At 39.6% G+C, this 23780-nt stretch overlaps 1 protein-coding gene and 1 long non-coding RNA gene across 23 annotated transcripts in view; one reads left to right on the forward strand and one right to left on the reverse strand.

The window, feature by feature from the left end:
- The window catches only part of Esrrg (estrogen related receptor gamma), a 600595-nt gene that overhangs the window by 19453 nt on the left and 557362 nt on the right, over positions 1-23780 (forward strand). For 2 of the 15 annotated variants that reach the window (XM_071600076.1, XM_071600078.1), the window contains exon 1: positions 22379-22720. The exons of 10 other annotated variants lie outside the window; for them this stretch is intronic. The gene's annotated coding sequence lies outside the window, so the exon portion shown is untranslated. 3 more of the 15 variants (XM_071600075.1, XM_027934743.3, XM_071600079.1) reach the window with 2 other exon arrangements.
- LOC139701404 (uncharacterized) lies at positions 700-23222 on the reverse strand. 8 transcript variants are annotated; one of them, XR_011703971.1, is made up of 6 exons: positions 23198-23222; positions 22533-22644; positions 20419-20548; positions 19272-19368; positions 16654-16792; positions 14367-15912 (listed from the first exon to the last, which is right to left on the reverse strand). It is a non-coding gene; the product is annotated as an uncharacterized lncRNA (long non-coding RNA). The 8 variants fall into 8 exon arrangements; XR_011703970.1 differs by having other exon boundaries at positions 22967-23218; XR_011703975.1 differs by lacking the exons at positions 14367-15912; positions 16654-16792 and adding an exon at positions 700-1093 and having other exon boundaries at positions 22967-23216.

Below are 23780 nucleotides of genomic sequence, written 5' to 3' on the forward strand. Positions count from 1 at the left end.
CTTCATAATCTGGTCATTTCACTTTTGAACATTCCTGCATTAATTAACATGAGCTTTTGGGAGGACACCTCATATCCAACCATAAGACTACTGTGCATTAATAGTTTTATATAGCAAACTTGCAGGAAACTTCAAATTTTAACACATTTAACTTTTTCTTATACAAGGCAAGAAGATGCCCCAAATCCTGTAGTGAATCTAATCTATAAATGTATTAGAAATGTTTTATGGTTTTGATATGATTTGAGTGTGTCCCCCAAGGGTTTGTGTGTTAAGAGCTTGTTACCCACGGTGGCCCTATTGAGAGGTGGTAAGACCTTTACGAGGCAGTGCCCATCCCCCTCACTCTAGCTTCCAGTATTGCCATGTGATTTCTCCTGTTCATGCTCCTGCCATCATAATACCCTCTGCCATCAGGTCTCCATCCAAGCTGAGCTGATGCCAGTGTCTTGCCTTTAACCTCTAGAATGCTGAGTTAAATAAAACTATTTTTTAAATAAAGTTCCCCAATCTCAGGTATTTCATTATCCTAACAGAAAACTGACTAATACAGGGTCCTCCTCTCTCCAGTCAGAATTTTTCAAGGAAAAAGTAGTAAGGACTTAGTGGACACCTTGAATCAACCACAGTTGATTTGTGAGCCTTCTGGTAATAACTATTTATTTATTTTTTTCCAAAATGAAAACTATTCTTTCCCAAGGCTCCCAAAGTTTCTTCTTATTGTAACATTGGTTTTAAAGTTCAGGATTTTGGCATCTAAATCAGGTCCAGATATGGATTGGTCTTCCTGGGGGTAGTTCTTTGAAAATGGTTTCTCTTAATCTGAAGATAAGTTATCTGCCATCCCGCCTCACACACATATACTTCATAGATGATGGTGGTAGAGACAGAACTGTATAAACACTCGCAGTCAGAAAAGTGGGAGGTGGGATGGGAAGCTAAAGCAGTTACTGATCCCGGCAATTATGAAAATTGAGCTGGTCACATGTTGCCAGTTCCTTGATTAGATTCCAGTCTTGCTTTCTTGGAATAATTCTCTGGAACTCTTATGTCTGTTCTCATATATATTGGTTCCATCTTTGAATCAGCTTTCCTTAAATTAAAAAAAAAAAGCATGTCTGTAAATAAGTAGCTTTTTCCACCTCTGTCCTTCTGTCAGAAGATGGGGAGTCTCAAGGCTTCATCCTGTTCTGTCTGTCCTCTTTAGTCAAGACTGCTGACACTTCTTCCAACACAATACTCTTAAAAAGTTTAATGGATTTCCCATGAGTTATTTGCCTCACCTTCATATCTCTTCACTACATCCTTCATTATCTTGAGCCTTATAATAGGCTACTTATAGAAAAACACACTTTGGATATTTAGAAGTTCTCTTAATTCACAGTGTCAATGATGCTTGCCTGTAGAACCTTAGAAAGCCCTTTTGTAGTGGAAAAGGGGCATCTTCTCAAATCTCTCTGGTGTCCACCTTCCATCCATGTCCATCCATCTGTACTGGGAATGAAACCTAGGGCCTTGTGCATGCTAGGAAAGCACTCTACCAGTGGACTATACTACTGGAACCCTTTCTGAGATCTTAGCAAAGACTTGGGACTTGATCTATATTAACCATTTCTTACTCTGAGAATCCTTTTTGAGAAAGACTGGAGGTGAGAAACAGTTTATTTTGATATCCAGTAAATCCTGGATCCTTTGTAATTCCCCTGAATTCTCAATTTTTTTTGAATAGTCTTTTTAAAAAAAATTCATCCTTCTCTTCCTGAATTTTATTAAAAGCAGCTACGAGAAACATTTTTCAACATTCTACCTAGAGATCTTCTTAGTCATCATCTCAAAATCATTAGATACTCAGTCTCTTCTATTTTCAGTATTACTCTAGGCAAGAATTTTGCCAACTGTTCTGCTGGTTTTTAATTCAGGTGACTTTCAAAAGCCCCCCTCCCCCATATTTTTCTATCCTTCATATTCTCATTTCCATGAAGCTCTTCCAGCTGTCATTAAACACGCCCTCAAGGCCCTAAGAACTGGTGGTACTTCTTGGTCCCCAAATCACTATCACCCATTTTAGATTTTCATAACAGAGTACCCTTCTGATAACAAATTCTGCTCTACTTATGTACAGCCATGTGAAAACCACATAAAAACTTGGTGGCTTAAAACAACCATTTTATTTTGCTCATCATTTTGTGTATCAAGAATTTGCTGGACATTTCTTCCTTTAGGTCTCTTCTGTATTTGCAGGCAGATGTCGGCTAGATAGCAATGCGGTTAAGGGCTGGAAATCCAAATGGGTCACTCACATGGCTGGCAGTTGATGCTGGCCATTGTCTGGGAATTCAGGAGGGGATGTTGACCTCTGTCCATGAGGCATGGGCTTCTCACATCACGGTGACTGGATTCCAAGAGGGAATGTGTTGTGAGAGAATGTTTCAAAAGACCTGGATAAATACTGCAAAGTTTCTTATGAATTCACCTTGGAAGTCCCAGAATGCCACTTGTACTGAATTCTAATAACTTATATACCATGGGCAGAGCTATTATTTTCTTAATGAGATGGGGAACAAATAATTTGTTGCTATCTTTAGTTTTCCACAGTAATTATCAGAGTCCTCAAAAACTATCCCACTCTTGAGAAGATTCTGTTGACATAAGAGCCAGCTGTTAAAAAAAAAAAAAATTAGGAGAGGATTTGGGGGACTCTCTGGATCTAGGAGAGGGATTTAAAAATTTTTTAATCCAGAGAACCCTTCTTGCAAAATGCTTTTGTTCTGAAAAGTTCCTCAAGTTTTTGAAATCCTGCAAACTTTTTGAAGATGACTTTCTTCTTTGGCTCATTCATATCATTCTTCCAGTTTTGAATGCCCTGGACTCATTTGCACATAAATTTTGAAATTGTGTGAATCACTGTCAGAATGATCCATTTGTTAACTTCAGCTGAACAGTCCACCCTGTTTTACAGTCTGCAGCAGGATTCAGTGATGTTCAGCAGTGGTGTATCAAAAGTCTGACCTTTGTTTTGGTGAGCTGAGTGCTGGGAACAGTCGGATGGTGAAACCCTTGGTCACGTCCTATGTGTGAGGGGATGTTGGAGGCTCCAGAGCTTATGCCAGCCATGTAGGTGTAACGATTCTCAAGGTGTCTGTGTTGAAGGGGTGTAAGAGAAGGACCAGGAAATTTTAGTGTGCCTCTGAGGCAGTCAATCTCTTGGCATCTTGAGCTCCAGGTCCCCAGTGACTGATCTCTATTCTTAAATGGGGACCTGTTCTTAGGACACTTTTCAGTATGGTCCACACTTGGACTAAACAATAAAAAATGAGGACTCTAATTCTAGAATTACTGGATGTTTGCCTTCTAACTCAGAGTGGCATTCGTAAAAGGATGGGAGTAGAAGCAGGGCTAACCCTAATAGGAAACTAAAGCCAGGAGTCACTTGGGTAAAATTCGAGATCATATGCATGCAATGGTTTGGAATGTAAGAAATCATAACTAACCAAAGTCAGTGATTCCTTGTCATCAATAAGATAGGTTTGGAGGATGAGATCAAGAAAGAGGAGAGCAGGATTTCCCTATCACAGGGATGGTATCATGGTTTCAACTCACTGATAAACTGGGAGTGAGTTTTTAGCATGCCATGTTCAGAAAAATCCTGAGGCCATGTTTGGTATGGGTACAAAAGTGTACCATGGGGATTCCACCTCTTGGGTCCCCTTCTTCCTCCGGGAGAAGTCTTTTCTGCTGTCCTTTAATAAACTTCTAATTTCTACTCTGAAAAAAAAAAAAAATAACAACCCACAATAAAAAATTAAAAAAAAAAAAAAAGTGTACCATGATTGGTTAACGCTGTCTTCTAGGGATCCAAGGCTGGGTGGGGCTGGCAGCCCATGTGCCATGTGTATGTCTATGTTCCTGCTGTTGAGGAGGTTCACACATGAGCTTCAGGATGTGACCTTGGAAAGCTTTCTAGCAAGCAATAAAGTAAGCTAGTGATGTGGCTTAGAATTAGAAACTAATTGAACAGGGATGATTTACCCCTTAAAAAGGTCAAGGCACACTTACCCCAACTAAAAGACCTTTAATGATATGCTGTATTCTGGAAGTCAGAAATTAAAACCACTCGGAATTCTCTGAACACTGGACCTTTTCTTACACTGTAACCATTTTGCCACTAGCCTCTTTGACTTTTTTGGCCTCTTTTTAAAAAATTTTGCCTACTTCACCTGTCTACAATCCCCAGATTTTATCTGGAATACTGGATGACTTCAGATTTTCTTCCAACTACAGTATTTGGCTCCATTGATCAAGACAGTCATTGGGGTAGGTGGAGGTGACCTCCCCCACTAGGGCAGAGGTGTGTTAGAAGGTAGAGGAGATGTGTGTTTTAAAATAGTACTTAAATTGATTGAAGTGAAAAAATGGCACCTGGTGAGAAGTTCCCTTTCCAACTGTGAAAAATGGAAATGGAGAATGTTTGAAATTTCCTCATCTCCTTGAATGGCATATCCAAAACTTGGGTGCTTCATCTAGTTTAGTCCAGAACATTAGCAGAGAAACACATCTAAATAATTTGATTAAAAGGAAACAGAAAATGGCCTCGTACCTCTCACCTGAGATTAAGGTGGTCTCTGGATCTATGTCTATGGGTAGCAAAAAATGTGTATGGAATAGAGCATAGAGTTTGTACCCAACTTTCTTGGTTTTTCTCAGAGCCTATTTAAAGTGGCTTTGCATAACATCTAAATGCAAGAAAACTTTTATCCCATTCCATGTCATGAAGTCCTCTTGTAATATTCTCTTCACTGGTTTATACAAATATAAACCTGAGCACTATGGTAGGAAAATCAATTAATACTCTGCTCTTCTGCATTTGTTGTTGTCCCAAATCTATCATATAGATAAAGCCTATCTATCATAAGTAAAGATAGTCTTTTAGTCTATCCCAGTTCATGTTTTTGTATCGGTTATCAGACATCACAATTTTAATAGGGACCTATACAGCTTGTTGTAAATCTATTATTGTAATGATTTTTTTAAGTCCAATTTTTTTTATTGGTTGCTCAAAACATTACAATGTGTAATGATTTTTTAAAATAAAAGGTTCATTTGCTTTAATTCAACAGTTTTATTTTAAATTTTTTGTGGCACTGAGGATTGAACCCAGGGATACTTTACCACTGGTCCACATCCCAGCCCTTTTTATTTTTTTATTTTGAGACAGGGACTAACTAAATCGCTTAGGCTGGCTAGAACTGTCAATCCTGCTGCCTTAGCCTTCTGAGTCACTGGGATTACAGGTGTGTACCACTGCACCTGGTAGTTTTATTTATTTATTTTCCTCCCTAGAATAACTGTTTTGGGTGAGGTTAGGTTAGATGCTGCAGTCTGCAAACACTTAAGACACACCTCTATCCTCAACCCTATCCTCAAGGATTATATGAATTTATGGGGACAAGGGTAGAACACTTCCTCACCCCTCACTAAGGGACACCCATAAGTACAAAGTAGAGTTATGGCAGATACCATGAGAAAACTGCAATAACTTATGAAAGTCCAAGTGGTGGAGAAATTGTAAGTGAAGGTGGAGATTGACTATAGGGAGGTAGCATTTAGGAAGAGATTTGAAGGATGAGTAGGATTTTGACATATGGAAATAGTGGATTTTTGAAAGAAAATCAGAGGTTGGGATATTAGCAACTCTATCTGGGCTAGATTAAGAAGTTGTATGGTAAAGGATTAGAAGAAAAGGCAGAAAAAAGTAGAAAAAAACCCCAAAACTGCATAAATTTGAGTACCAGTTTAGGGTATTTGTTTATAATTTGGTAAGTTACGGAGAGAACTGATTTTTTTAAACATAGCAGTAATATCATCAGAGTCAGTAATGGCATGCTTTAAATAGAGTTCATCTCAAATGGGCCACTCTGTTTATGAAGATTTTTATCTATATATGCACATAAATATGTACATATAAATTTTCACAGCCAAAGGAAAAGGTTGTATATTATGGCATAAAATTATATTTTTTTGGCTCTGACTCAGCAGTCATAAAATCTAAGTATTTCTAAGCATAAGAAAGATGGAAAACACTCTTTATAACATCTTAAATAATTGTATGGAGGCCAATCCTACAGCCCTTGTGCATAAGTAGCTCAGATTGAATTTTAGGAGAGTTTTTTGAACATTTCAGCATTAACTTTTGGGCATAGAAACAGACCATATATCTAATGGCTAACTTCCTTGTGAACTTTTAGTCCCAACTACCTTCAATGAAATGTTCATATATGCATTTAAATGCAACTATTAAGAAGAACTGGAACCTTTTCCCATGTCTGTTGCCTAATAAAACAAACTTTCCAAACTAACCCCGAGGGAGTAAAAGTGCAATATAAGTTTTCGATTCCAAGTAAAAGGACATAACTGGAAATCACACAAGACTCTGTCAGGGAAGCATTGACATTTGATTCATCCATGAATAAATTATGGTTGTAGTTTGAGTGCTGGGTAATGCCACTACCAATAAAAATTAATACAAGCTAAACTGTTTACCCAGGACAGGAGAGTTGGAGTCATGCAGAATCTAGTGAACATTAGAAGGGAATATCTTATAAATGTTCTAAGAGAACAAATGAATACTATCATATTTATTTATTATCTTTAATTTTTCTAATGTAACATCACAGAATGGCAAAATTCACTGTTTCTTTTTCTTCTTTTTTTTTTTTCTTCTAAGTTCTAAGACTAAGCCAGACTATTATCAGCCAGAAAATACTGAGAGGAGTCAAAGTTTGAGTTCTGCTGTAATATTTCTGCTTCCCTTGCAAAACAGATTAAAATATGGAAAATAATCAGTCTAATCAATATGTCTGGATCTATTAAAACTGCCTTCATCACTCCAGTTTAAATTTTTTAATTTTTCCAGATGGTAACAGAAGAGGAGAGATGGAGGGGCTGACTTTTAAATCATGATATGCTTGTAGGTGGTGGTAAGAACATAGAATCTGGCAAAAATCTATTGTGTACCATGAAATTTTTATAGTGTTTGGCACTTTAGAGTGATAGGAGGGAGTTTAGAACCACCCACAGCCAGGCAAAGGAAGTGGTCAAGGTTACAGGCAGTGGGGTTGGAGGTAGGGTTGGTCATGGGGCTGGGGGCGAAATTCAAAGCCAAGTATCCCCTTGTCAGCAGAACTGCAGGTCTGCCAAACATCTAATAACAAGAGAGGTGATGTTACCAAGAAGCCTGCTATGGGAATTTTGTTTACAAAATCCCTCTTGGTCAGTGAGATTATTTATCCTGGGCAACTCAGAGGTTTTCTTCCTCCTTCATATTCAGTTCCTAAAGTAAAACTATCCATGTCTTTTACAACCCTATCATCTTTTTAAAAAAATTATTATTTTTAAATTATTTATATGTGATGGTGGAATGCATTATAATTCTTTTTTTTTTTTAATATATTTTTATTTTTTTAGTTATTGGCGGACACAACATCTTTGTATGTGGTGCTGAGGATCGAACCCGGGCCGCACGCATGCCAGGCGAGCGCGCTACCGCTTGAGCCACATCCCAGCCCGCATTATAATTCTTATTACACATATAGAGCATATCATCTTGAGTAATTCACACAAACACTTTCAGGAATTAGTCATATAAACCCTTAAAAAAATACTGAGATCAGATAGAGGGTTTTCTTTGTGTGTGTGTGTGTGTGTTTATATCTGTCTGTCTGTCTGTTTTGCAAGGATCTATCTGACAGGTCTCCCTGACCAGATAGGGACAGCCTAGAAGAGATATGACTTTCATGCTGCCATTGAATTAGAGATTCTCCCCTTTGATCTCAGTTCTATATGAGATTTTAAATACCATTCCTTTCAAAAACAATGGTGCCCTTGTTTGAAATCTATAGCTCAGAGACTATTGTATTTAAAGTTGTCCACTATTCTCAGAAATTTAGTATTTTCTTTTTGTCTTTGGAAAAAACACACTTTTTAAAAAATTCATGGCAAATTAAGACAACTGAATTCACCAGTCTGAGTCAGTCACTCTGGTTTGGCTCTTAACATGATAATTATACAGTTTAAAGGTTTATTTTGTTTCTCTAAAAAGTTACATAGGGTGCAAGTGAGGATGTTTCTTGGTATCTATGTCATGACCTCTAGCATTGCCCCCTAGGAGACTTCAAGGTCACACAGTCAACAATTTCATGTGCTTGGAAATCACCAGCTGGCAAAAACTAAAACTTGAGGCTAGAGGTGGCTACTAGGATAGGGCAGGTGTTAGGCTGATTGTCCACATGTAGGTAGGAGGGGAAAAATCTAAGCAGAAGAATAGTGTGCAAATCCGTTACCATGGAGACAGGCTAGGGTTCCTGCAGGAGTCAGCATCAGGAAGTCCAGCAAGTGGTAGGTGGTGCCTTCCCAGCTATCCAGGAAGTCCAGGTGAGACCAGTTGGCAGTGACCCAGAAAGATACAGACTGCAGGGTTTAGAGAGGACTCACACACAGGGTCAGCATTCAGGAGCCAGGTTAGAGCCCTCAGAGCATTCTGACTAAGGCTGGGGAGATAAATAGCTCAATTTGAATGCTGGCCCCCACCACTAACTAGCCAGTGTTTCTTGCCAAAATATTTAATCTCTCTAAACTTCAACTTCTACAAAGCCTGTAAAATGAGATAATGCCTACCTTGGAGAATTATTGTGATGTTAAAGTGCTCATCACATGACTGAACTACACTAAGAGTATAACATTTAATAACTGATTTTTAAGAATTGGCTACTAGGGTTATTTTTAGAGCAAAGTTGGAATTTGATTATATAAAAGAGGAGTTTAGTTACTACAGTTAGGATATCCAGCCAGCACAAGATGAGAAGAAGGATAACCATGATTTAATATTCGCCTTCTTGGTCGGGAGGCATATTGGAGTGGAACTGAATTTGCATGTGGGTCTGGTGGGGTCATCTTTGGGAATGAGTAGGTCACAGGGAATAGGAACTAGACAGAATGTTATACTTTAATTATCTAACTATGTTCACATGAACATGCTTAAACCATGATCATCCAAAAGCTGTTTCCGAGAAGTTAACTCATCATAGAAGCCTTTCCCAAGGTTTGTTATCTACTGTGGAAGCCTCATCCATAGGAAGAGTTTTATGAATCTGAAATCATACCGTTTATCACATTTTTATTGTAAAATTAAAAATATTGGATAGGAAATATATTATAATTGAGAAAACAGTGGCTTCTCTTCACAAGAGACTGCCACTATTTTCTTCCAGATTTCCTTAAGTTTTGAGTAATGGAGTCACATCCAGAAGCCAAGTTTTCTGAGTCTAGGCTCTAAGATTTTTTTCCCTCTTTCTCTATTTTGACTGCAAGTCCATGGTGTATTTCTATTTGCTCCTCTCCCATTTCATTTGTTTTAAACAATAGCCTGTTGGACTTTTTCCAAATGACTAAACACTTACTGGGTACCAGAACTCCATGGGATGCTCCCAGCCATGTGTGGTCTATTCCAGCACTTTTTAAAGGGGCTACAGGAGACACACAATGTAGTTCCATCTTTGACCTTGGCCATATTTTATTTTGTTTGAGCCAAAGTTAAGTATATGAAAGAGCAAATGTAAGAATTTTTGTGAGCTTCAGAAGGAATAGGTGCTCTAGGGGCTGGGCTGAGTGGTAGAATGCTCGACTAGCATGTGTGAGGCACTGGGTTCGAACTGCAGCACCAAATAAATAAATAGATACAATACCTTTATTTTGTTTGTTTGTTTATCTACAACTGAAAAAAAACAAAAAACAAACCAAAAACCAAAACAAAACAAAAATGGGGCTCTAGAGGATAGTTTGAGTGTAGAGTCCTGTTCTGGAAACAGTTTTTCCAGAAAGTGTTTGCTCTGATCCTGGCTGCTATGGAACACAAACAGTGGTTCTTGAAAATGATATCAGATTTTTCCTCTGATCAGGACCCTCCAATGGCTTCGCTCTCTGCTTTCGTCCCCCAGTATTTCCAGCACCCCACCCTGTCCCACTTCTGATTCTGCCTGGGAGAATCAGATTTCTATGCCAAGTCTGACCACAGAAGGAAGATGAGTGGAGACTGTTTGCTGTTTCTTGAGCAGAGTAAACATGCTGGCTTCTCAGGGCCTTTGACATGGAATGGCTTGGAATATTTTTACATGGAGTTTCTTAAAGTCTCCTACTCACAACAGTCTCTGTGTTTGTTCATGTTTCCCTTCCACCTCCAATCAGTCTTTCTCTTTTTCCTTCTTCTTATCTCTCCACCCTTAGCTGCCTGGCTGACTCTCTAGGTCTCTGATCTTGTCCTCAGTGGTCTTTGACCTCCATCATCTCACCCCACAATGCATTAGAAGCCCTTTCCTGGGTACCTCTATAGGACTCATATGACACTAGAATTATCTATTATTGTGCCTGTTTCCCCAAACGGTAAGGGCTTCTTATAGGCCAAGGCAATGTCAGATTTACCTTGAATGTGTGAGTGATGGATTAGCTGGTCTCCAGTACCTGTTTGTTAAATAAGAAAAGACAAGGACTGAATTTTGGGAAGTTATTCTGAAATCTGAGGATGAAGTAGTTGGGAAGATTTTAACTTGGAGGGTGTAGAGAAGACCTGGGAGAGAGTTTCATTAGGTCAGACAGTTTGCAATGGAGACACAGAACTGGAGAAATGGTAGTTCATACTCTGTGGGTGGAATTTTCTTGTCTGTAAAAGTTGTGTTTTTGTTTTGTTTTGTTTTTATACGAGGAATTGAACTCAGGGGAGCTTTACCACTGAGCTGCATCCTCAGTCCTTTTTATGTTTTTTTTTTTTTTTTTTTTTTTGAAACAGGGTCTTGGTAAGTCGCTTGAGGCCTTGCCAAATTGCTGCGGCTGGACTCAAACTTGGAATCCTCCTGCCTCAGCCTCCCCAGTCACTGGGATTACAGGCATGCACCATAGCACCCAGCCAAAATGGGGTTTGAACAGCATTTATATGAGAGGATTTCTATGAGAATATGTCAGATTGAGAACTCAACACATTTTAATTATTATTATTTGAAAAATCTTAGCAGCAATGCTCTATGATAGTGAAGACCAATGCTCTGGGGCACATTGAGGATTGACTTCAGAGTGATTTGCTGAACTCCCACACATTTCTTAATCTCTTTTCACCTAAATTTTTAAATCTTTATAATGGAAGTAACAAATAGCACCTTATAAGATTATTGTAAGATTATATTAATGCATCTACTGTGTTTTGACCTGGCATGTAGTAATGGTTTAATAAATGTTGGTTCAACATACACACACACATACATGAATGGAAAGAAAAATTGTCAAAGTAGAATCAACATGACTTTATAATTAAATTATTGTGCACATGAGCATGTGGGTTTGAGGTAGAGTAAGATAGGAGAAGGAATCTGAGATAAATTTTGTTTCAGGACTGAATAATCCTACAGATGATACCTTGAACCACGATTGGGAGCTGAGAAGCTAAAAGAATTTGGGAAGTTGGGCCAATAATTAATTCAATTTTGTATCCGGTCAGTTTGAAATGCTAATAGTATAAACATTACTTTGGTCTGGTAAACCAAAAATGAAGTCTCAAAATTCTTAGAGCAATTTTGGGCATCTGTGTATTAATGTTAAGAAAGGAGGGTAATTTCAGATCTAGAATTTATGATTTAAGGATCATTAGCACATAAGTATAAAAAATGATAATAGCTAATATTTGTTGAAAACGTTGAGCACTGTACTAAACATTGTATATACATTATCTCAATTTTCTCTGCATCCCTAGGAGGTAAATACTATTAGTAGATACATTTCACAGGTAGGAAAACAAAGACACAAAGCAGATGAACAACTTTCGAAGGTCACCTGATTGAGTAATGAGTAAGGGTTTGACTTCAGACAATTTTATTCTGGAACCTCCCCTCTCTATTCTGGGACTGTCTCCAAATGAAAGGTTGAAGATGTGATTGGTCAAGACAGCATGGCAAGAGAGGATGTTCCAATGGGGTATGATTTTGAACTTAACCATCCACAGTCATTCCCTTGACATTCTCAAGTGAAAGAAAAGGTTCCCCTTTATAAAACCAAAGACAAGAGTTCCATAGGTGATGTGTGATGAATGCATGGGTATTAGAAGTTCAGACTTTGAGGTCTTTAACTATCCTAACTGGTTCAGGTTCAGGATAGTGTTGAGACACCAAACCCTGTCTTAACAGCCAGGCACTCTCTCCCATAGTTCACAACAAAAATTGGATGTATCAGGGATCATTCAAAACAGACTCCCACTTCCCAGCCCTGACTTTACTACAGTGTGTATTGGGGTTAGTCTGGCATCCTGTGTTTCTAATATGTACCTGGGAGAATCTGCTGGGCAGCCTGTTTGAAACCTACAACACTGGCCAACCCAGTTTTCTGGGAATTGAAATGTGGTATTTTCGTTATATAAAGTACAGCCATAAAGAAATGATATTGCTTTTCTGTATGAGTCCTAAACCAGCTATGAAGGTGATTTTAAAAGAGAAATTCCCCAAATGTTTAGAGCAATCACAGGATCACTGAGGTAATTACGTAGCCTCCCCAAGTGACTATTTCGAAGGGAAATGCTAGTTTGGATGTGTAGTTTCTGGTGTATTTAATAAATACCACTTTCATTACTAAAAGAACTTCCTTCATAAATGTGATTTTTCTGGATAGAAAGGGAAACGTAGAGGAGCGGACCATTCATCCAGTGTTATTACTATGTATTCTCCATTTCATTGTTACTCTCTCTGTTTGGAGTGGAATCGATCAATTGGGTCATTTTCTAAGCTCGATGGACCATCATCATCCCTGTTTATATTTGAATTGTTCACAGCACTTTGGCCTTTACAGAAAAGAGCTCTGAACTGACGCAAAGACTTCCATTAGAATTCTATGGAACACCCTTCCATGATACGATTTGACCTATGGAGATCTGAATCCACTCAATGATTAACATTTTTTTTTTTTATGTCAGGGATCTGCTAAATTTTTATATTTCAGTTTGGTCTGGTTTTGGTGTATAAACAGTAGTTCCCTGGGCTGATCTAGTAGGTCTCTGTACGATTCATGACTTACCACATTTCTGTGAGGTTTCATATCTGCTGTTGGAAACAGCCATTCTATATGCTTTATCTCATAATAATTACACAGAAAATTAAAAGGATCAATTCTAATTTAACGATCTTTTTGCTTAACCAGTGTTTTGCTCCGCTTACAGATTGAATCACTTTCTCACTTGATTTTTCTGTAAGATAGGGATCCTCTCCACTTAATTAGATCATTATGAGGTAAAGCTAGAATTGGAAAACAAAGGTGCTTTTACAGGGGATCTAACTATGGACATATTACCTTCATTTGAATTTCTCCCATGGTGCATTTCTCTTTGGCCAATCATTCATTTACCACCCACTTACTGAACACCTACTCTGTGACAATGGCTCTTCTAGGTACAGGAGATAACACTGTGTGGAAAAAAAAAAAAAAGTCAATGTTTTAGTCAGCTTTTTCATCACTGTGAGCAAAAGACCTGACAAAAACAACATACAGAAAAAGTTGTTTAGCTCATGGTTTCACAGGTTCAGATGATGGTTGGCCAACTCCCTAGCTATGGAGCTAGGTGAGGCAGAACATCATGGTCGAAGGATGTGGCAGAGGAAAACTGCTCAGGACATGGCAATCAGGACGCAGAGAGAATGCTCTGCTCACCAGGGACATAATATAAACCCCCAGAGGCACATCCCCTCCAATGACCCTCTTCCTATAGCCATACCCTACCTGCCTATAGTTTCACCCAGTTAATCCACACAGGTGGATTAATCCACTGATTAGGTCACAACTCTCATAATCTAATCACTTCACTCTGAACGTTTTTGCATAGTCTCACAAGCTTTTGGGGGACACTTCATGTATAAACCATAACAGCCAGAAAATGTTCTGCTCCCACGAAGCTTGTAGACATAAGGGGCGAGGCAGACCGTAAATGGAATGAATAAGTAAATATCAAGTGTATTTGAAGGTGTTGAGAGAAATGGGGGGAAAATAAAGTAGGGAAGTAGGAAGGGAAAACTGGACTAGGGACAGTTGATGTTTCAGTTTTAAATAGGGTATGGAGTGGGTGGGTCCTCCTAAAAGAGTGACACTGAACGTGGTTTGGAAGGAACCGAGGAAAGCCATTGTAACAGTTCTCCAGTGGTGTTCCTTAAGATGTTGGTCCTGAGAAATGTGAGCTAGAAAGGGGTTTCCCCATTCAATCAGTTTGGAAATTTTAGGTTTTAGACATTTCCCCTGCTTGTTAGCATATGAAATAATTTGAAAAGGCCTGGTAAAATTAAACCTGTTTAATTCAGATACATTTGACCATATTTCCTTCCTTTGCTTTCCTCCCTTCCTTTCCTCCAGGTATGCTGGGGAAACTAGACCCTAGCTCCAAATCCACCCTCAGCTGTGGATGTGATCTTGCTGAGTGGTAGTTAGTAGGGTCTCCCAGGCAGGGTGGTTCAGGTAAACAGCATGGATTCCAGAGTCCTGGGCCTCAGTAAAACCCTTGGATCTGTCACTTTGTCCCAGAGAAAGGTGAATCTCCCTTTAGTTTTTGATTGTTTCGATCTAGAAATAATAATAATGTCAACTATGCAATGTTATTGTGAAGATTAAATAACGATAGCACTTTATAAATAAAATAGTACTACAGATATGGGTGTTTTCCTGTGCTTTTTTTCTTTTGCTGTTTCAGTACTTGGGATGAGTGGATCCATTGTTCTTCTGTTTACGGTCCATTTACAAAGAGCTTTACCAGAGGATCATTGAAAAGGAGAAGGGCTTGAGTTATGGGTTTGTGCAAGGGCTAAGAACTGTGCTACTCTGGACTAGAGTCTAAACTTGGACCCTGTTAGCATCAGGCACCAATTGCTTATTAGCCACCCACAGGCCATTCATTTTACCACATTAGCTCAAACTTTGCTGTACACTGGAAACAAGTGAAAATTTTTCAAAAGTACTATAGCATGGTTCCTACCCTCAGGCATAATTGCTATGGGGTATGACTCAAGCATCAGAATTTTAAAATCATCCTAAGTGATTTTATATGTATCAGTAGTTTGGGAACTACTGATATAAGTTACTCCTTGTGTTCCTCTTTTTTAGAAGTCTGGCTATGTTAACTTTGTTACTGTAACAAAACACCTGGGATAATCAACTTAAAAAGAGGAGAGCTTTATTTTGACTCACATTTTGGGAGGTGTCAGTCCATGGTTGGTTGGCCTGTCATTTGGGGGCCTGAGGCAGGCAGCACACCATGGAGGGAGTGTGAGATGCACTAGACTGCTCACTGCATGGCAGACAGTAAGCAAAAGAGAGAGAGCAAGGGAAGGGGACAGGGTTCTAATACCTTCTTCAATGGCACATCCCCAGTGACCTAAGTTCCTTTCACTGGGCCTTATCTCTTAAAGGTTCTACCATTTTTCCAGCATAACAGACTAGGGACCAAGCCTTCAACATATGATCCTTTTGGGAATATTTTAAGGTCCAAACTGTAGCCATGGCCAAGAGAAAAGCTCACAAGTTTATTATGGTTACAAACTGATGAACCGGGAGGAGAATTTTCTTTTTCTTTTTTTTTTTTTAAATCAGGTGTTTACTTTGACAAAGCATGGTACCATCATATGCATTTTCTCGTTTAAACCTCTCCCAAACCCTGATACTTGCACATTTCATTTTGAAGGTAAAATACATAATCCTAGAAGGCTAAAGAAAATTCTTTAGGAATTTGAAAACAGGACATTCAGAGTGCCTTCTGTGTCTTTTCCACCAGATATTCACAGTCATTGAATCTTCCTATGGGTTTATGGTATTTTTTCCCATTTTCTTTCCTCAGCTTTCTGGCAAAATCTGAAATGAAGCATGTTTATATCAGTGTCGAATAAAACCAGTGTAAACATTTTTTGGAAGAAGTGATAATAGGATTTTCATTTCAAGCTTAAGTCTGATAAAAGAAGGCCTTTATTTCCTTATAAGAAATTATAAGGGAACTTATAGGCCAATACACAGTAATGTAGAAATTTTATGAGCAAAGCACTCTGGTCTATTGCCTATCAGTAAGGCTGGCCCAGCACTTCCCATTTTTCAGCTTACCTAAAGCATTTTCTCAAAATGGGAACATGTGCAGGCAAGTGTTCTCTGATAATTGTTTATTCATTTAGCACTTACAGTGCATCTACTGTATGCTGGGCTCTACAAGTCAAAAGATAACTAAAACATCTGTTACAGTAAAGGCAGCCAAAACCTCTGAGCAGTGGACAGAGTAAGGAAAATTCAAGTGTGAGTACAGCCTCGTTGGTCTAAGTGTACTATAGGAATGTTGATGGCAGTGGAGACAAAGAGGGGTCCGCCACATGGGGCTTTCACTGGGGATGCAGTGAGGTGTCACTGTGGAGGAGTTCAGAGAAGAGATAACTTTTGAAGCTGTGGTTACTCCCCCTTATGCCAGCCCTTTGGGAATTTCCAAACCAGTGCTGTAGGAATCATGACCCAGTGACAATAGGGCAGGGACTACAGAAGAAATCTAGATGTGGAGAAGTTGGGTGAATGGCCACTGTTGCAATTGCAGCGAGAGGCAGAAATGAGACTCACCCTCAAGGGTTCTGACTCTAAGTTTAGTGTTCTTTCCATGACACTGAGTTTCCTCTGCTGCTTCAGCAACTGGCAGGTCCACGGAGATGAAAAGCTTGTGGCATCAGGTGACATCTTGATTATTTTTTTCCAGTTGAACCTGGTTGCCAAGGAAAACTCTTTCTCCCTTCTGTACCCAGACAGGGAAAGTGGTATCTCAAAAGGAAAACTGTGTCTTGAAAGAAGTCCAGAAAAACCTCATGGGGAAGTAGAATTCTGAGATGGATTGTTCTTTTCCGAAATGTATGCTACAGTACAGCTGTCTACCAATACTTAAAATCACTAATACTGTTTTGCCTTGGGTGTTATATAATTTCACATTTTGCAAATTAGATCTCATTCAAATAACTGCAACTTTACTCCAGACTCTAAGTCCTTTATGTTCATAATTTTTTTTTGCCACGTGTCTTACCAGCCTAACCCATCCCTAATTCACTGCTTGCTGATTCCAAATAAATTTCTCCAGCCACAAATCTGTTCTTAATTTTTCCCAGGGCTGGTGGAATTGGGCTGTTCCAAAGGACTTTAAAGCCAACGTATATCAAACCAAATTCATTATTTTCTTAATCTTTTTTTTTTTTTTTAATCTCTTTAATAACATTTAACTCAGTTGCCTAAACCAGACATGAAAGTCTGTGAATTCCAGTCCCCTGCCAAATATCCCTCCAGTTCTTCCTCCTCATTCTTTGCCACCTCAGCTTCAGTGGACTCCTAACTACTCCTTGAAACAATGATTATTTTCCTACATGAATCTACCTTGCTTAGCACACAGAGGATTGTCCAACCCGCTTGGACAAAAACGGAAACCTCATTTCAATTCAGTATTCAAATAATTTGAATAGGCTGCTATATTTTCGCATTGTCAGTTAAGTGAATTTCTTTGATATGAGGCTTTCATCGTGTCTCAAGGCCATCATTCTGAATACTGATAATTATTATATACTATCCATGTTGTAACCAGTGTGACATTTGACTTCAGTGAATGTGTATCTTTTTTTTTTTTTAAGTTCATTTAAAATAAGTTGTTTTTGTATCAGTTGTTTTTAACCTTTCTGGAGTCATAAAGGAATGTGAAGAAAGTTGTGGATTTCTCTTGAGAACAATATACACATGTTCACTTGGCCTATAATTTCAAGATCTTTGTAACTCATCCATGGATATCCAGGTTTCAGCTATCATGAAACCTGGTTGAGGATCCCTGCCTGATATGAAATTATTTTCATATTTCCATGTCAGAGATTTGTTATACATTCCTATTTTAAGTAAATGTTCTAATGAATTTGGTTTTTGCTGAGATGTGATTAGCTGTCTGTTTTCCCAGAGTCTGTACCACATCATCTAAAAATGTATTATGGATAGGGCAATGGATTCTTCCAAGCTCTAGGATTTTGTGAGGTCCTTTAACTAGTAAAGGGTGGTAGGAATCAACTTGGATTCTCAACAAGGCCTGAATTCTTGTCTCCACATGTTCTACTAACTTTGCGAAACATTTTAGGAACATTAATTTAGGTGTACAACAAAGCAAATCTGACATAATATTTTATTTGAATTAATAGCATCCTTTTCATTTCTACTATATTATTTTCCTCAACAAAAACCTGGATAGAAAGTGAATAATATCAAACTATTCAATACCTAAGAATAAATAAAGGAGGGCTGGGATAATCTAAGTGGTACAGCACTTGCCTGACATGTATGAGGCCCTGAGTTCAATCCCCAGCACCACAAATAAAATTAAATAAAATGAGAAGAATAAATAAGGAAAGGAACACACAGAGAAGCTTAATGAAATCAGTTCCAATAAGGAAATATGCAAAAAGGCCCCTTCAGGTTCTAGCTCCTAAGTCTCTTCATTGATAGATCTCTGCTCTTCAACTAGTATCAGGATTCAATTCAAACTACCTGTGAATTGAAGACATCATGCAACACAGACTGAATTAACCTATATCAAATTGAGTCCATACAACAATTTGGTCATGTAGGCAAGTATGAATGATGACTAACAACATTTTGGCAGAAATGATAGGTTATTGGTACACATAGTTATTAATAATTTTGTCTAACGGGGATACTTTGGGAAAATATAAATTTGATTATGCTTTTGCATATGAACTTAGTTTTTCAGAGCTACCCTTTTCTATACTGTGGATTAGAATATGAACTTGGCTAATTTTACCTGAGTTCTCTAGAATCTGTCTAGTACGCTCCAAAAAACTAATCCCACCATGGGCCAAATATTCTTGTTTGCTCTTTCTCTCTGTCATATTCTAATTGAGCCATTGCAAGGAACTTGGAGATCTGTTCCATCCTGTGTAGGCAGGGAACTGAGGCACAGCATGGTTAAATAATTTGCAGAGGTCACACACTGCTGACCAGTAGCCCATCTAAGGTGAGCTAGCTCACGCATCTTCTGGCCACCAGTTCCCACTTATTTCCTTATCTTTCAAATAAGAAAGCATTAGTTAACTCAGAAAATGAAAAAAAAAAACTTATCAGACAAAGGCTCATAACAGCCAAAAAACCCATAATGATTAATTTTATGATAGTTTCCCCAATACTACAATTATATACTTGCTCACCCTCTTCACCCCCACATCAGGTTCTTCTTCATCATAATGTGCTTCTCCAGTTAAATAGTTTTGTCATCGATCTGACTTGATTGTTTTCTAGGGACATCTGAAATAGGCAGAAACAGGTTTATAATTTCTTCAGTTAAAAGGATAAAGCTTTTGTTACATTAGACTTTCAAATTTTATCAAATTGAAAAGTGGCATCCTAGCTCTACAAAGCACAGTTGTGTATCAATTAATGTATCAGAAGCTATTTAATGAGAGATAGTGTTGTACTTGGCACTCTGGTAGGCAGACCGGGAAAGACAGAGAGAGAGAGAGAAAAAAAAAAGCATATTTCTGTCAGAAAGGAATTGAGAGGTGAAGAAGGGATTGAAAAAGAAACCTCAGAAACAATTAGAGACCCATGATGTTCTACGTAATAGTGAACATTGTGGAACAATGACAGAGAAAGATCGATAAACCCAATAATAATAAATAACAGCTTTGTGGGCAAAATAGGATTTGAACTTGGCCTTGACCAGTGGATAGAATTTGACTGGCAAATACAATTTAAAGAGGCAGAAGGAGGGCATTGAATGATTGGGCAATACCACTGGAGTAGGAGTTAACAGGGTATGTGAGATGAACAATGGGTGGCCAGCCTGAATGAACCAAGGGTCCACGATGCCAGTAGTTGGAAATAAGGTTGAATAGACTGATAGAACTCAGAGCTCTTGAATTTGAATCCCATCTGTGCACCTTGGAGCATATAACTTCTCCATGCTTCAGTACCCTAGGTAACAGGAGATAATAACAGTCTTCCTGTTTTATTGTTAAGGATATTTAATTTTTTAAAAAAAAATTTTTATTGTTGGTTGGATATTTAATTTGATTCACAAGTTCTGAGCACCAGTAAGGTTTACTACATTGCTTCCCATGTGTTCTATATACCTTAGTAAGCATTTTCATGCCCTCTGGTTTGGTTGGGAAGTGAAATTGAACATGCTACAATATTAAATGATTATATTTTAGGTGAAGCCAGACCAAAAAAAAAAAAAAGAGAGAGAGAGACTTGAAAGTAGTCTGAGAGTCTGAACTCTAATAAACAACACAGAGCTGTTCTTAAGCAGAGTTGAATTTAGGGAATCTCAGTTTAGAAAGTGTCTTTTCAGACCTTTGGAGCACTTGAATACTGTGCTCTGCTCTCTTCTAGTTGCTCAGACATCTCACCCTGGGGAAGGAAACCACTTGGCTGCCTGCACTGGTATGTGGATTGGTGACAAACAGCAAGGACGGCATTTGGTCTGAAAAGAAAAAATGAAATTGGATTTCAGGGGATTAAAGTTAGTCACATTTTTGTGGTTCTTTTCCTTTGCAGTGGGTCTTTAAGGGTCCAGTTCTGAGGTTAATAAAAAAGCTGGAGAACAAGATTGAATATTAACGAGTACCTCTTGGATAGTTACTGGAAAGTTACTATAGATGGTCTCTGAATTGGCCTTTGCCCTCTTAGAAACACTGATTCTTGTAACCTCTAGGCATGGGCTTGACTGCACCAGTTCATCCTTGTGGCATTCCAAGGAGACCGATTAGCAGAGGCAGAGGAGCCATGTCCAATTGTCAAGGGTGGAGAGGCACCGCTCAAGTCTTGGGATCTGGCCATTAGTCAATAGTCCTCTGACCCTCTTAGTCTACTTCAGCTAGGCTCTTCTCCAATTCTGATTGTCTGGCCTTTGCATAATTACAGTGTCTTCCCTGTGGGATTTGCTAGTGATTCTTGGACTGTGACGCTAAAGCAAAGAGGCCCAACAAGTTACTTGGTATTTTCATTAAACTTAGCCAGTTTCTCCAATAGTTTACCTATTTAAGGTTAACTATGTTTAAACACCCAGCAGTTGCAGATTATCTTGGATGAGTTAAAAAGTTTTTCTTTCAAGCCATTCTGCTTTTCAGATTGAACATTCTCTTTGGCACTTTATATTTTGCAACCTCGGCTTCTGCTGTCATCTTTTAGGAATTTGGAATCAGAGTGGAACTGTGACTTTACCCATACTTAATGGTGATCAAGGTCAAGCAGGAGTTTGAGGGGGAAAGTCCTTAGCCCATTCTGCTACTCTAAAAGGGTAATTAGTGATAAAGAAGGGCAAAGTATTGGCCAAACCTGATGCTAGATATTTTTTTTAAATCAGGAACATACCCATGGTGAGTAAAATACACAATATTATGATTAAGAGAAGTTATAGAAAACATATCAGACAATGTACAAATAACATGAAGTAAACATACAAGAAGAAGTTGATCTGTGCTTCACCTATCATGTGGTCACACCATCTAAAATACCTTATTTTTGGAAGAAATAAATATTAAGGAATGTTCTTGAGACCTTTCCTACTGATCTTGGAGAACATAGTTATAAAAGTGAGAAATACAGTACATAGTCCACAGTAACATCTTTGTATTAAAAAAAAAAAAAAAAGTTTTCCTGCCACTGTACAAAAGTCAAAAGCTAGTTATCCTTTTTGCCCTTCCAAACTCCCCTGATAGGTCTGATGCCAGGAGCCCCCCTTCCTAAATTTTATGGTGTGTCCACAGAGCCCCTCAAATGGAAGCTTGGACTTTACTCTGTTTTCTTCTCCCCTCCCCTCCCCATTTTAAAAAGGCTTTAAAGAACATCTCTGGGAGACAAAAATAGCCCCAGTTGTGAGAGGCCTGCACACTGGGAATGCAACCGAGATATGCAAGTCAGCAAGTGCACGCCGCGAACATGAGTGTCTGGCCCTGGGTGGATGCTCCTCGCTATCTTGGTGCCGATTCTCTGCCTGGGCCCGGTGGGTAGAAGGGAGAAAGGTTTTACAGGGTGGGAGGTGGGTCGGGTTGGTTTGGGATCCGATCGCCTAAGAATGGAAACCCCAGCATTCTGGCTCAGGGGGCTCTTCCTTCCCCTCCCCCCATGTTTTTCAAATTTATTTTGCCCAGGCGAGGATTGGCGACGGTCAGAAGGGAGCAGTTGGTACTGAGTGTCACCCTGAAGGTAAAATGAAAGACAAAAGATGAACGCATGCTTGCTTTCCTTTTGCAGCGGCTGCGGCGGCGGCAGGAGCAGCAGGATTTAAAGGGGAAAAAAAATCACACGCACATACACACATATATACACACCCAGAGGCGTCAATTATGCAAACGCAATAATGCGATCAGATCATGACTGTGCCGGGAATTTTTTTTAAAAAAAAATATAGATATTTATTTTAAAAAACCAGAGAGAAACGCATGCAAACAGAAACGTGCACATACCACGTAACCACCCGAGGAGAACCTGGCAGCCTCTCTCTTCTTCTGCCAAGTTATCATTGAGAAAACAGACAGGCATCATGACGTCCTGGGTCACAGGGAGTGCGGACCGACGCTACCAAGAGAAAAGGGAGGCGCCTCAGCGCTCCGGCTAGCCGCGGGCGCCCCTCTGCCCCTCGCAGCCTGGCTCGGTGAGTGCACAGCCGCTCGGGACGCGGACCCCGGGTGCCAGGCCGGCCCCGTGCCCGCAGGGGCAGAGCGGGGGGCCGTGCCCTTGCCACCGGCGGGCCGGCCAGCACCCCCTCTCCTGCTGAGGTCGTGGGAGCCCAGTTAAAGGAGGCGTGTGTAAGATGTGCAATGTTCCTGCATGGGGGTTTTGTAGACTTTCATAGCCAAAGAAACCGGCTTCGGCTTCTTTAAAATCCCCGACGACTCACCTGATTAACCTGCTGCAGTTCTGACCCTGCCAAGGTAACTGCTCCAAATCCTTATCATCAACATCTGGAGACAGACATTTGCATCTGGGGCATTCTTTATTTGCAGTCCTGGTTGAAATCTGTATTGCTACCCCCTTCCCCCCTTCACTTGCTTAGAGTCTCTTGGAGGAAAAAAAAAAGAAAAGAAAAAGCAACCCCTCCCTCAATAACACAATCCTAAGTACTGCCCACCTCTTGTAGACTTGCCTGACCATGACTGCAAAACTGTCAGCGTGTGTGCTAGAGACACAGATAAATCCTAATTGCAATTAGATTTGTTCTTGCAACACCCCTCCCATCCCCCTTCCTGGATAGAGACTTAAGTGCTTGGTAAAGTGGCAAAGAGTGAGGGCAGAGTTCAGCACCGGCACTGGGAGGGGTTAGGGGCGAGGGGATGTGGGGCAGGGGTCTTGTGGGAGAGGGTGGTGCCAGGAGTTGAGGACTGCTGTCATGGGCTGGAAAATCCTTCTGGTGACTGCAGCTGCTGTAGGTGTCTTCCTCCTGTCCTCTACGCCTCTTTCCCTCCTGTCTCCCCAACCCTTTCACCTTCCCGAGGGAGTCGCTGAAGTTGCACAGAGGTCACCAGACCCTCATTTAAGTATTTCAAACCACCCACTCCCTTCTGCCCCTCAAGTGTGTGAGAAATTCTTCAGGATAGAGTGCCCCCCATCCCCACCCCTGTTTGGTGATGGGAGATTCTCAGTGAGAGAAAGACACAGAGGGCAAAGCTCCACTCTGCCCCTCCTCCCCTCCTCTTCCGGCAACCTTTCCCTAG

Source organism: Marmota flaviventris, chromosome 12 (genome assembly GCF_047511675.1).
Source record: "Marmota flaviventris isolate mMarFla1 chromosome 12, mMarFla1.hap1, whole genome shotgun sequence".
Classification (NCBI taxonomy): Eukaryota; Metazoa; Chordata; class Mammalia; order Rodentia; family Sciuridae; genus Marmota; species Marmota flaviventris.